This window comes from Lepidochelys kempii, chromosome 3, assembly GCF_965140285.1.
Source record: "Lepidochelys kempii isolate rLepKem1 chromosome 3, rLepKem1.hap1, whole genome shotgun sequence".
In the NCBI taxonomy this organism is placed as follows: domain Eukaryota; kingdom Metazoa; phylum Chordata; order Testudines; family Cheloniidae; genus Lepidochelys; species Lepidochelys kempii.
In genome coordinates, this window is record NC_136382.1 from 149802871 (window position 1) to 149814927 (window position 12057).

General features: G+C 50.3%; 1 protein-coding gene across 2 annotated transcripts in view; it reads left to right on the top strand.

Moving 5' to 3' along the window:
- The window catches only part of SLC29A1 (solute carrier family 29 member 1 (Augustine blood group)), a 57263-nt gene that overhangs the window by 8524 nt on the left and 36682 nt on the right, over positions 1-12057 (top strand). Inside the window, exon 1 of one of the 2 annotated variants that reach the window (XM_073338507.1) lies at positions 5515-5537. The exons of the other annotated variant lie outside the window; for it this stretch is intronic. The gene's annotated coding sequence lies outside the window, so the exon portion shown is untranslated. Of the gene's footprint in view, positions 1-5514; positions 5538-12057 lie in introns of those variants that run through there. 2 annotated transcript variants of the gene reach the window in all.

Consider the following 12057-nt stretch of genomic DNA (forward strand, 5'->3'; position numbering starts at 1 on the left):
TGGATGTGCAGGTGAAGGAGCCTCTGATAGTGTGGCTGATGTGATTAGGTCCTATGATGGTGTCCCTTGAATAGATATGTGGACAGAGTTGGCAATGGGCTTTGTTGCAAAGATAGGTTCCTGGGTTAGTGTTTTTGTTGTGTGGTGTGTGGTTGCTGGTGAGTATTTGCTTCAGGTTCGGGGGCTGTCTGTAAGCGAGGACTGGCCTGTCTCCCAAGATCTGTGAGAATGAGGGATCATCCTTCAGGATAGGTTGTAGATCCTTGATGATGCACTGGAGAGGTTTTAGTTGGGGGCTGAAGGTGACGGATAGTGGCATTCTGTTACTTTCTTTGTTGGGCCTGTCCTGTAGTAGGTGACTTCTGGGTACTCTTCTGGCTCTGTCAATCTGTTTCTTCACTTCAGCAGGTGGGTATTGTAGTTGTAAGAACACTTGATAGAGTTCTGGAAGGTGTTTGTCTCTGTCTGAGAGGTTGGAGCAAATGGGGTTGTATTGTAGAGCTTGGCTGTAGACAATGGATCGTGTGGTGTGGTCTGGATGAAAGCTGGAGGCATGTAGGTAAATATAGCGGTCAGTAGGTTTCCGGTATAGGGTGGTGTTTATGTGACCATCGTTTATTAGCGCTGTAGTGTCCAGGAAGTGGATCTCTTGTGTGGACTGGTCCAGGCTGATGTTGATAGTGGGATGGAAATTGTTGAAATCATGGTGGAATTCTCCAAAGGCTTCTTTTCCATGAGTCCAGATGATGAAGATGTCATCAGTGTAGTGCAAGTAGAGTAGGGGCATTAAGGGACAAGAGCTGAGGAGGCGTCGTTCTAAGTCAGCCATAAAAATGTTGACATACTGTGGGGCCATGCGGGTACCTATAGAAGTGCCACTGACTTGAAGGTATATATTGAACCCAAATGTGAAATAATTGTGGGTGAGGACAAAGTCCAGCCACCAGGTTTGCTGTGACATCATCGGGGACGCTGTTCCTGACGGCTTGTAGTCCATCTTTGTGTGGAATGTTGGTGTAGAGGGCTTCTACATCCATAGTGGCCAGGATGGTGTTTTCTGGAAGATCAACAATGGATTGTAGTTTCCTCAGGAAGTCATTAGTGTCTCGAAGATAGTTAGGAGTGCTGGTAGCATAGGGTCTGAGGAGAGAGTCTGCATAGCCAGACAATCCTGTTGTCAGGGATACTCAGGAGATCACTTAACCTTTTGGAGCTCTTGTTTCAGGCTGTGTGCAGACTCAGGCAGGCGACTGGGGCTGCACTGAAAGATTTTGTGCATAACCATGGCAGCTAGAGACTGTATCTCTTTAAAATGAAGAGTAAGAGGCTGGAGCTTGAGTCTGTGGGGAGGGATAGCTCCATAGCTGCAGCATCTACAGGTAGTGTGGGTACAGCTTTCTCTGTTGCTGGGGCATTAGCATTAGCAGCGAAGGGGAGAAGGTGTGGGAACACTGCTTACTACTGCAGGCCTTTTTGAATCCACTGTGTGTGTGATGCTGGAGAGGACCAGGTATCCCTGGCAGGGAAGCATGTTAGCCAGACCAAGCGCCTGCAGGGCTGGTAGCTGGGATGTCAGTGTCAGTAGCTCCAAATCCCTGCCCATCCCCAAACACAGGTGGCTCAGTGACATGATTGGATGGGAAGCCCAGAACTCAGGTATGCTGTCAGTGTTACAGCCTGGCATTCCTGGTGGCAAAGCTGGGTCTGGGATGAGCTAAGGTCATGCTAGCCCCGAACCCAGACACTGATTTTGTTCTAGTGCTGCCAAGGAACGGGACATCTGATTGCAGCCGGGGAGGGTCGTCTCCCAGTCCCTTTCTCATCCTTTGGCTGTCAGGGCTGGCATTCAGCAGCTGGGACAAGCAGGTGATGAAAACACAGTGGTATAGTGCATCCTCCCAGGGGCAGTCTGGGTTCCTCTGGCACCCTGCTACCCTGGGGCCATGTGCCAGCTTGGCAGCCCCTGGAGTGCAAGGTGCAGGGAGTAGCTACACAGGAGTGTGGCACTGGATTTTGAAGGAGCAGCGCTCAGTGGGAATGGCTCATTCCGATTTTTAAAGCTCTGTAAGTGTGCCCAGAAGCCGAGGTGATGGGCACATTCTTAGAAATCTGTAAGAAGCCCCCATTTCTGGGGAGCTCATAGGCAGGGAGACAGTACTGCCATGCCAGCTACAGCGGCACCACCTGCACATGGGTGCTGGAGGGCGCAGACGGCACAGCTGCAGGTGCCATAAAATAGGGTTGTGCATGCCGTCCTGTGGGTCAATGGGAGCGGGCATGGAGTCCTGAGCTGGGGAGAGCTGCCTTGGCGGGCAGGAATGGAGGTGCAGGGAGCTGTCCTGCAAGGGGAGCTACCATGCAGTCTCAGAGTGAGGGGGCCTCTGTGACAGCTCCCTCCCCCTGCGGAGGACTTGATCCTTCCCAGCTGTCCATCTCTCCCTCATTGTATTTGATGAGCCTGGCTGGCCTCCAGCAGCCACTCTCAGCAGAGAGCTCTGCTCCTTCTCAGCGCTCTGGCTCCAGCAGCCAAGGAGCTGGCATTCACGTGCAGATTGCACTCGCTGAGCTGGTCTGTCAAGTCCGTGCTCTGCCAGTGCCCTGGGCGGGGGGCAGTGACGTGACCACTGGAATTCACTTGGGGCCTGACAGGCAAGGCGAAAAGGGCTTCCCTGTGGCTGAGGGGGCAGGGCCTGGGTAACGGGGTAAGGGTGATGAATGGGAGGTGGGCAGCCTCCAGCGGTTCATTCCCTCCGCACCTACCCCAGAGCAGCAGGAAGCTGGAAAACCCCATGGGCCCCATGTGAACAGGGGTCACTCCTGGAACCGCTCTACGAACACAAGCCCACATTATACGTAAGGAGTTCGCTGGGGTCTCACTCGGTCCCTCCCAGGTGATGTATACGGGATCTCCTTCCCCCTGCACCCTGCTGTGAGCGTGTAATGCCTGAGGAGTCAGCCATGTGGGCACTGGGCACACTCTGCTCTCAGCACCACAGCAGCAGAGCTGTCCAGCCTCCCCCGCTTGGTGAAGTGGAGCCATTAGGTTTCAGAGTAGCAGCCGTGTTAGTCTGTATTCGCAAAAAGAAAAGGAGTACTTGGGGCACCTTAGAGACTAACCAATTTATCTGAGCATAAGTATGCATCCGATGAAGTGAGCTGTAGCTCATGAAAGCTTATGCTCAAATAAATTGGTTAGTCTCTAAGGTGCCACAAGTCCTCCTTTTCTTGGAGCCATTAGGTGGTTAATTATTACAGTAGGAGGGAGTGAAGGTGTGGCCTGCACTGGAGGGGACAGGAGCTGGGAAGAAGGGAATGTTAGAAGTGGAGGAGTGGCAAAGGGAGTGAAGGGTGCTGGGGGGGACTAAAGAAGGAGGTGTTAGGGGTAGGGGGATTGCAGGAAAGAGAGGGGCTGGGGAGGGAGGTACAGGAGAGGCTGCTGGCATGGGGAAGGGAAGTGGGGAAGGGGGACTGAAGAAGGAGCTACAGGAGAGGCTGCTGGCATGGGGGAGGGAGGTACAGGAGAGGCTGCTGGCGTGGGGGAGGGAAAGGGGGTTGGGGAGGGAGCTACAGGAGAGTCTGCTGGCGTGGGGGAGGGAAATGGGGAATGGGGGCTGGGGAAGGAGGTACAGGAGAGGCTGCTGGCGTGGGGAAGGGAAGTGGGGAAGGGGGACTGGGGAGGGAGCTACAGGAGAGGCTGCTGGCATGGGAGAAGGAGGTGGGAAAAGATCACTTACAAAGCTGGCCTGTCCAGGAGATGGCACCATAGACAGCACTCTTGGCAGGGGGGCAGTTGCTCCCCCATGGGCCTGTGAACTGGGTGGAGTGGAAAGCCCCCTACAGGCTGTGATGGGGGGAAGCCATCAGCCTGTGCCCTGCTTCCTAAGAGAGCGAGTGGCCTTCCCCTCACATACATATAGGGGTGTCCTTCGGTCTAAATGAGTGTGGGAGGAGGGGTCTGGCCAGGAGCAAGGACTGTGTGACCCCAACAGTGTCAGCATTTAGGGGCCCTGCCTCCCAAAGCCTTTAACTCCCCCTCCTTCCCAGCTGTGCCAGACTGCCCTGGTGATTATACAGTGACCAGCAGCTCCCTGGAGCTGCAGTTTGGATTTAGCCTCATGTCATGCTAGTCCCACAGACCCAGCCCCCTCCCACAGTCCACGGGGCACTAGACACCCCTGAGCCTGGCCCTGCTGTGGGGAGGCAGGTGGGCTGAGCTGCCCAAGGGGCCCCTCGCAGGGCTGCTGCCTGACTCACAGACAGTGTGGGTTTGTTTGTGCCCGCTGAGCCGGAAAGGCAGAGCCCACACCTCCGCTGCCCCTCCCAGGATAGCAGAGATGGCTAGAGTCCCACAAGGCCTCACCCAGAGGAGAGTGTCCGTGCCAGAGGGAAGGGACTAGGAGCTCAGGCCAGCGTGGCAAGCACGGGGTTGGTATCGGTTAGTCTGTCTGAGCGCCCCGTCACTGGGCTTACTGCCTGGGGTGGCCTTCTGGGCACAACAGCCACTGTGACCCATTGTGTCTCCATATGCATCATCAGGGACTTAGAGGCACAAGCAGGCTGCCTTGTCTATGCTCCTGGGGGGCACAGAAAGTGCTATCAGCCCCCAGAGGGTATCTGGGACTCGGTGAGCAGCCCTATCCGCATGCGGGAGGGAGGGCGTCAAAACAGTTGCTCTGCTTTTAGGAAGGGAATCATACGTACAGGTGCGTTCTGTCATTCCCCAGCAGAGGGCAGTCATCACATGCATTTGCATGGCCACTGAGCCCTGTGAAAATAGTTATTAGTTCTGACCCCTTCTACTGGAGCCAGGGCTGGGTCTAGGCCCCCACAATACAGCATGGACCTGACCCTGCCTGGCTCTTAGCTAGGAGCTGTGCAGTGATGGGGGAGCCAGTGATAAAAGTATGAAAGGGAAACATGCGGGCTGTGTCTAGAGGACCTTCCCGGCACTTAGCTGTGAATTACCTCCCCAGAGAAGGAGGCCCTAGGCTGGACAGAGCCCTGGGGGATGTGCTGTAGGGCCTAATCCTGCCTTGCCCTCCTTGGGAGGGATTAGGTGGAATCTACTAAGGCATCTCCCATCTCTGACTTCTCTGCTGATTTGAAGCCTCACTTTTATCCACAGCCTGCTCTAGGCAGCTGCTTCTAGCAAAAGCTTATTGGAGAGACAATTGGAGTGGAACTGGACTGGCTTATGGCAGCTGGGCAGCCAGAATTCTCACCTGCTATCAGCAGCTTGTGCTGCAGCTTCTCAGCATTCAGCTAAAATAAATCTGTAGCCCTTCAGATTGTGAAGGAAAAACTTCAAATCGTGACACAAATGTCAGCAATGCCTAAGTCTGCAGAGAGCCTGATACAGGTGCTCTAGGACATGTGAACTGCCCCCATTCTTCTCTGTGAGGTGTTAATTATGATCAAGGTGAGGATCATGTAAATGTCAGCCTTGTTAACTATTTCACTTCAGGTTGAATCATGCAAGAAAGGAGAGGGAAGATCACACTGAAGATCTGCACAGTCCACTATGAGTGATGATGCCAGTGAGTAGAACTCAAGCTGTGGGCAGAGCTTGGGAGAGGACTGTGACATACTCTTCCCTGGAAACAAACCAGCCCGCAAAAAGAAACCAAGTTAGTTTCCCAGCTGTCCTGCCACCTCTTCCTCACTTTCTGTTCAAACACACAAGGGCCAACCTCTGCTTTGAGCTGTCATCCTCTGTCAAGGGGCTATTCAATCAGCCAGCCAGCTCCCCCTGGCTCTTTCCCACGAAACCTCTAAGCTTTCATGTAATAGATGTGATGGTGGATTTGCCATGCCCATAGATCTCTGACCCAGCCTGGCAAAGTGAGGAGGTAAAAATAAAATAATGCATCACCCCTGCTCTGCACCCCATCCCCAGAACCTAAGGACACACCAGGCGGCTGCTGCTGTTTCTTCGGTTGGTGTTTTTTAATAGAGACACTCATATTGTTTATTTTTGTCTACAAATGAATCATCAGCAGATGTTAAAGTCACATTTTTAACCTAATTGCTAGGCCCCAGCTTGTGGGTTTATTTCCCATTGTCAGTAACTGGCTGGCAATTGAAATAGTTCCAGCGCCACTTGGGACAGCTGATTAAAACACACATGCCCCCTTCCCCTTTTTGATAAGAACAGCAGTGAAAAGGCAGTCATTTCCTGCATCTGTAGGGACATGCAGAGTGGGATTCTGCTCCAGATGCACCCTTTCATCATGGCTGTGCCCTCAGCCCCACTCCTTGCCACCCGCCACCCCTCTCTGTTTTTAATAAACTCTCTGTCGGTTTCCCAGCAGCTCCTGATTCTCAGCACTATTCATAGCTGGTGATTTAAGGGGCTGCTTCCAGCTTTGAGATGGGAAACATCTGTTACACCACTCAACCCATTTCTCCCAGAGCCAGGGCAAGGCTAGCATGTTCCAGTTTCAGGATCAGGGCAGGGGCCGCTGCTGCAAACTAGTGTGTGATCCACTACAAGGCTCCACAGCTGTGCAGGGCTTCAAGGAGGCAGCTGCTCTACACTGGATGTGGTAAGTGAGCGCTCTAGCCCATCCAGCAGCTCTGTCCCCGCTACTGTCCTCCCTACTGCAGCATGGCCTGCTCTGCAGTGCACAACAGATGGTTGGTTAAGACCAGGTGTGCTTGGGAGACTAGATTCTGGGTCTCATGACTGGTAGTGAGGGATTAGCTCAGCAAGCTGGCTCCAGGTGTGCTAAGAGGGCCTGCGGGCCAGCGAGGGTTTCCGCAGTCCCAAGGATGCAGACCATGGCAGAGTGACTTGCATGGCTAGTTTTATGGACTTGTTTTTGTGTTAATGAGACACTAATGACACAAGTCCTGTGCTTCTGCCTTTGCTCCTATAGAGCCCTTTGCAGCAGGGTGACCTCTTGGCATCCTGCCCATAGCTGTCAGGCCCGGGGAGCTTAGAACAGGAAATCCACTTGGAGAAAACCCTGAATGGATTTGGTGACAACAGGTGCCAGGTTGATCTCTGCAGACGGGTGGCCTCTACACACAGAGCCAAGGACTTGCCCAGGCCAGTGTAGTGGTCCTCAGCCCTGCTGTGCAGGGACCCTCTCTAGACAGGAGCTCCATCTTAGTGGTTCCTTGGCCTCTGCTGAGACTGCCAGCAAGTGGGCCAATAAGTGCCAAAAGTGATGGTGGTTTTTGTGTCATGGACACACGTCCCCCAGGAACTGGGCTGAGAATCCACCAACTCACATAGTTCACACGTGGGCCCTCGAACATCTGTCAGAAGAGGACAACTCAGTCACTGCTGACCGGAGCTGTAACTGGAATCAGCAGTAGCCTAGAGGATAAAGGCTCCTTGCCCCCAGACTCCTATGCTCTCCAGTACCTTCTAAACTGAGCTCTGTTTTGGAACAAAATGATGGAGGGGTGACCCCAGGACCTCTTGGTGCCAACTGGCAAAGGGCATGGGAACGCATAAGAGTTACAGGCTTGTGATTCCTCATTTGTAGGTGTCTATAGATCCTTGTCTCTGCTGCTCTTGTCTATACAGGGAAGGGGTGCTAGGCAGCCCCAGACTGTGTTACAACAGCAATACTAGATTTTGCCTGTGCATTAGGGAGCAAACAGTACTTCACTAGCAAGCAAAGTCTAGTAGCTAAAGCCGTTTGGAAGTCCAGATGCTTTTCCAGGCTCAGTAAGGGAATATTGTCATGTTATTAGAGCGGGAGACTGATACTTTAGAACTCCTGGGCTATGTTTCCAGTTCTGCCACTGACACATTTGTGTGAGATTGGGCAAGACGTTTTAATCTCTCTGCACTTCAGTTTCTCCATCTGTAACCCCAGGATAGTGCTCGTACTCTACATGTTGTGGAAGGGTTGTGAGGGTTAGTTAATGAATGATTGTAAAGTATTTCAGATCTCCAGACAAAAGGTTCTGTATGGGTGCAAAGTGTAAAGGATTCTAAACAGACTGAGATCATACAAATATTGACCAGCTCTAGGGCCCTAGAAATCAAATATTGGCCAAGGGGAAAAAAATAGACCCTGAGATTATCTGGTGTATTGCCCAATGCCTAGGGCAAATCCCATTTTCTGCTGCTGCCCTCGAAGACAGGTGTTTGTTTTTTTCCCTTTGGGTTTTGTTACTTAAGTAGAAGACACTGAATGGCTGAAAACAAATGAAGCTTTTGTTAAACTTTTTGCAGGAAATGGGATGTGTAAAAGGAGATCATGTAGCACATTTTTTATGGATTTTAAAAGAAATAACTGAAGGGGAAGGATACAAATGGCCCATTTGTGAGGAGTTTTCTGTCCATCGCTCCACACTTTGGAAAGTTTCAGAAGCTCCAGTGGGCTGCATCATGGTTCTGGTGCAAGCGGGGTTGGCTTGTAGCTGTGCCACCCTAGAAACAGTGCAGGGGGAGGTCTTAGAGAGGAACAGCGTCCTCTTTGCTTCCCCCTTGCTCCAGAATTGTTGCTGGCCTGTAGCAGAAGCAAATTGTGATGACACCATGAGGGTTCAGCTGTGTTAATGAGAACATTACAGGGGCTGGAGCCAATGCACTGCCCTGCCCCATCCATCAGGTCAGGAAGGAGTAGTGGGCACACAGCCCCCAGTTATGCCTGTGTATCTTCCCTAGGGAGGCTATGCAGGGATATAAGGGGGGCTCTTACTTCCCCTTAGACTCCAAGGCAGCAATTGTAATCCAGAACACAGTTTAGCTCAGTGTGCGGTAGCTATAATTTGTAAAGTTCTCAGTGCTGATTTCTGCACAAAGCCCTGGTTTTCTCCAGGATTGAGCAAAGGTATCTTAGGTTACTGTGGGTGTTTGTTCCTGCCAAATAGCTTAGACGCAGTGCTGTGATGGCGCGTGAATCTTTCTTTCTTTCTTTTTTTTTTTTTGGTCAGTGACTGAGATATTATTGGAAAGATATTTGGCAAGACTGTAGCTGCTCAAGTGGGGGCTCCTAGCTGCATGTGGATTAGGTGGAGTCACAGGATACAGGGTGATTCATCTGCCTTGTAATGAAAACCCTTCCACATGAACTGCAAGTCACTAATTACACTTCAGATCCAGGGCTACTTAACAGAATTAGCGTCACCTTCAAACGCACTCCTGTCTCTCGCTGTGATGTGAGTTACACAACAAAGGCAGACGTGTTCGTAAATATCATTGAGTGGATGCTGCCCTGAAATGACTTTCAATTCACCTAATTGAGTGAAGCCTGCTTCAGTTCTGCCTTTGGCAGTTGCCAGAAGTTTTTGTTTGCTAGGTGGAGTTTAAAGAAGTAGCCCAACCATTTGGATTTCCGTTCTTGGGTAAGTTCTCATAACAACATTGACTTGCCTACCTGCCTTGCAGTGCTGTTGTAGCTGTGTCGAGTCCAGGATATCAGAGAGACAAGTTGGGTGAGGTAATATCTTTTATTGGACCAACTTCTGTTGGTGAGAGAGACAAGCTTTTGAGCCACACAGAGCTCTACTTCAGGTGTAAGCTCGAAAGCTTGTCTCTCTCTCCAACAGAAGTTAGTCCAGTGGAAGATATTACCTCACCCAAGGCCCTGCTCCTGCAATTGGATCCACAGGGGCCAAGGGTTTGCCTGAACAGATCCAGTTGCAGGATCAGGGCCTCTGTGTGCATACAATACTTTGAAAATAAAAACTGCTATGTCCTTCTGTCATTTCCTACATTCTGCTGGGCTTGTGTCTTCTGGTGGCCACTGATGGCTGCTGTGCGATTTGGCACTAATGGATTTTAAGCTTAGAGACTCTACTGAAGGGAAATTTATTCCTGTGCTTGGAAGCTCCGGCGTCTCTTGCAGAGGTCTGTGAATGAATTAGATGATGTCTGTCGAGTACTTTGAAGCTTGAAAGCGCTAAATACTATGTTGATTGTGAACCCTTTGGGGAACACAGTGGGATATAAATGTCCGGTCCTGAAGTAGAAACTTCCTATGACATCCTCCCAGATGGAGGTGGTGTCTCCCTTCCCCTTGCATTCTGACTGTCCACATCCCTGAGAGCACTCGCTTCCTGAAATTACAGGGGCACAAATAACAGCTTTGTGGATGACTTGCTCAGAGAGTTTGTGGAATCTACAGCAGATTGTTACCTTGGATTTTTGCTTCAGTTTACAGTTCTGAGCCCTGAGTGCAGAGGTCTCAAGAGGACATGCGGGGCCTGATCTTCAGAGGGGCTGAGCACCCATAGACTTCAGTGAGACCTTCTGGTGCGTCTCAGACCCATTGCACTTGAAACAGAAGGCATATTAAGTTAGAGATCATTAACTCTTAGGTTTGCTGAAGCGCAGGGGCAAGTCTCTGTCTGATCTTGTTTGTTTCTGTTGGCCTCTGAGTCTTATTTTAGGTTCTGTCTGTCTTTACTCCTACAGTAAGATTTTTCCCTGACAGAGTTCCCATCACTCAAGACATGTCAATTTAGAGGGGAGAAAGCTCTGAGAAGTAGGCTATAGGACAGGCTCCATACACTTCTGGCAAGATGGGCCTGAATTCTGCAGCGTGACCCCTTGATTCTGCAACATTCTGATGTAGCAGATGGGAGATTCGTTAAGAGCTTCATTTACATGACAAAAGAAGGCTTTGAATGACTTTGATTTGAAATGAATAATACCCTCAGATCAGCAGCCCCTGTGTTGTTTATGTTGATATTCAGTCTCAGAGTCAGTGCCTCATTAAGGTGAATGGGGTGGTTCATCCCTCTCCGAGCTATTGTTTCCGGCTGTTTGCAGACTCAGGCATCACTGCTTTGGTTACATTTGGATCATATTTTCAAGGCTTTTTTGCAACTGTAAGGGCTACAAACATTTTCTTTTTTTAAATTAAAGTGCAATGCTGGAGCATGATTCTTCAACCAGGGTTGGATTCTGGAACATATTCCACAGCTGCAGAAGTCTGACTACAGAGAATAATCTTGCCCTGGGATATGGAGAGGCTGGGATCTACTGGAGGTTTTTCCATCTTTAATTTCTGTCACCATCTGAAGCTGACAAAAAGTCAGATGGGTTTTTTGTGTGTGTCTTAATAACATAAGATGGCTGCAATAGGAGGGATTTTGGGTAAGCAGTTGCAGTTTCCGTTTCCTGCCATTGCCGTTGGTTCTGGGTTCTTGTGACCACTGTTCCCTCTAAGCTGTGTGCATGTGCGCACGCACACAGATCCTAACCCCCCCCACACACAGTGAAACACCGCGCACACAAAAATTTTCACAGAAGAAATTTTTTTGCACACATGGCCTGTCAAAAATTAGAGGGAACGTTGCTTGTGACCTCATTGTCTAGTTGAGTTACACATAGGAAGGGGTGCTGTGTACTGAGAGCATATGATTACATTTGTGTGCTAATTTCCAGGGCACAAGCAGAGGTTGCTTTTAGTACAACGGTGTGTTTAGAGCCAGTCTAATCAGTTTAATCACTGTATGTCAGCTGGAAATATGACTGATTGTGTTTGCTCTGATCAATGGTTGGCTTGGACTGGTTTGTGGTGAGACAAAGTAACTGACTTCTCTGATGCGTCCCCTATAAGATTTGATTTTTTTTAAAAAAAATCTAGATCTCACGGTTGCAAAGGTGACCCCAGTGGCAGGCCATCTTAGGGCTTGTCTACACTACCTGCTGGATCAGCAGTATAGACGCGATAAATCAATCGCTGAGCACCCTCCAGTTGACTCCGGTACTCCACCAGAATGAGAAGTGCAAGCGGAGTCAACGGGAAAGCATCAGCTGTCGACTTACCGCAGTGAAGACACTGCCGTAAGTAGATCTAAGTACGTCGACTTCAGCTACGCTATTCACGTAGTTGAAGTTGCGTATCTTAGATCGACCCCACTCGGTAGTGTAGACAAGCCCTAAGTCTGCAGACAGGTGACTTGAAACAAACTTATAGATTAGATTGGCTCCTAGCTCTTTAGGAGTAATGACTGCCCTATGGATATGGGGTTAACCCTAATGATGATTGAATACAAGTATCTCTCTCTTGTGCATCCTGTAGGGTCAACCCCTACAATGGCAAAGAAAGAGGTGGACAAATTGGAAAGAGCCCAGAGGAGAGG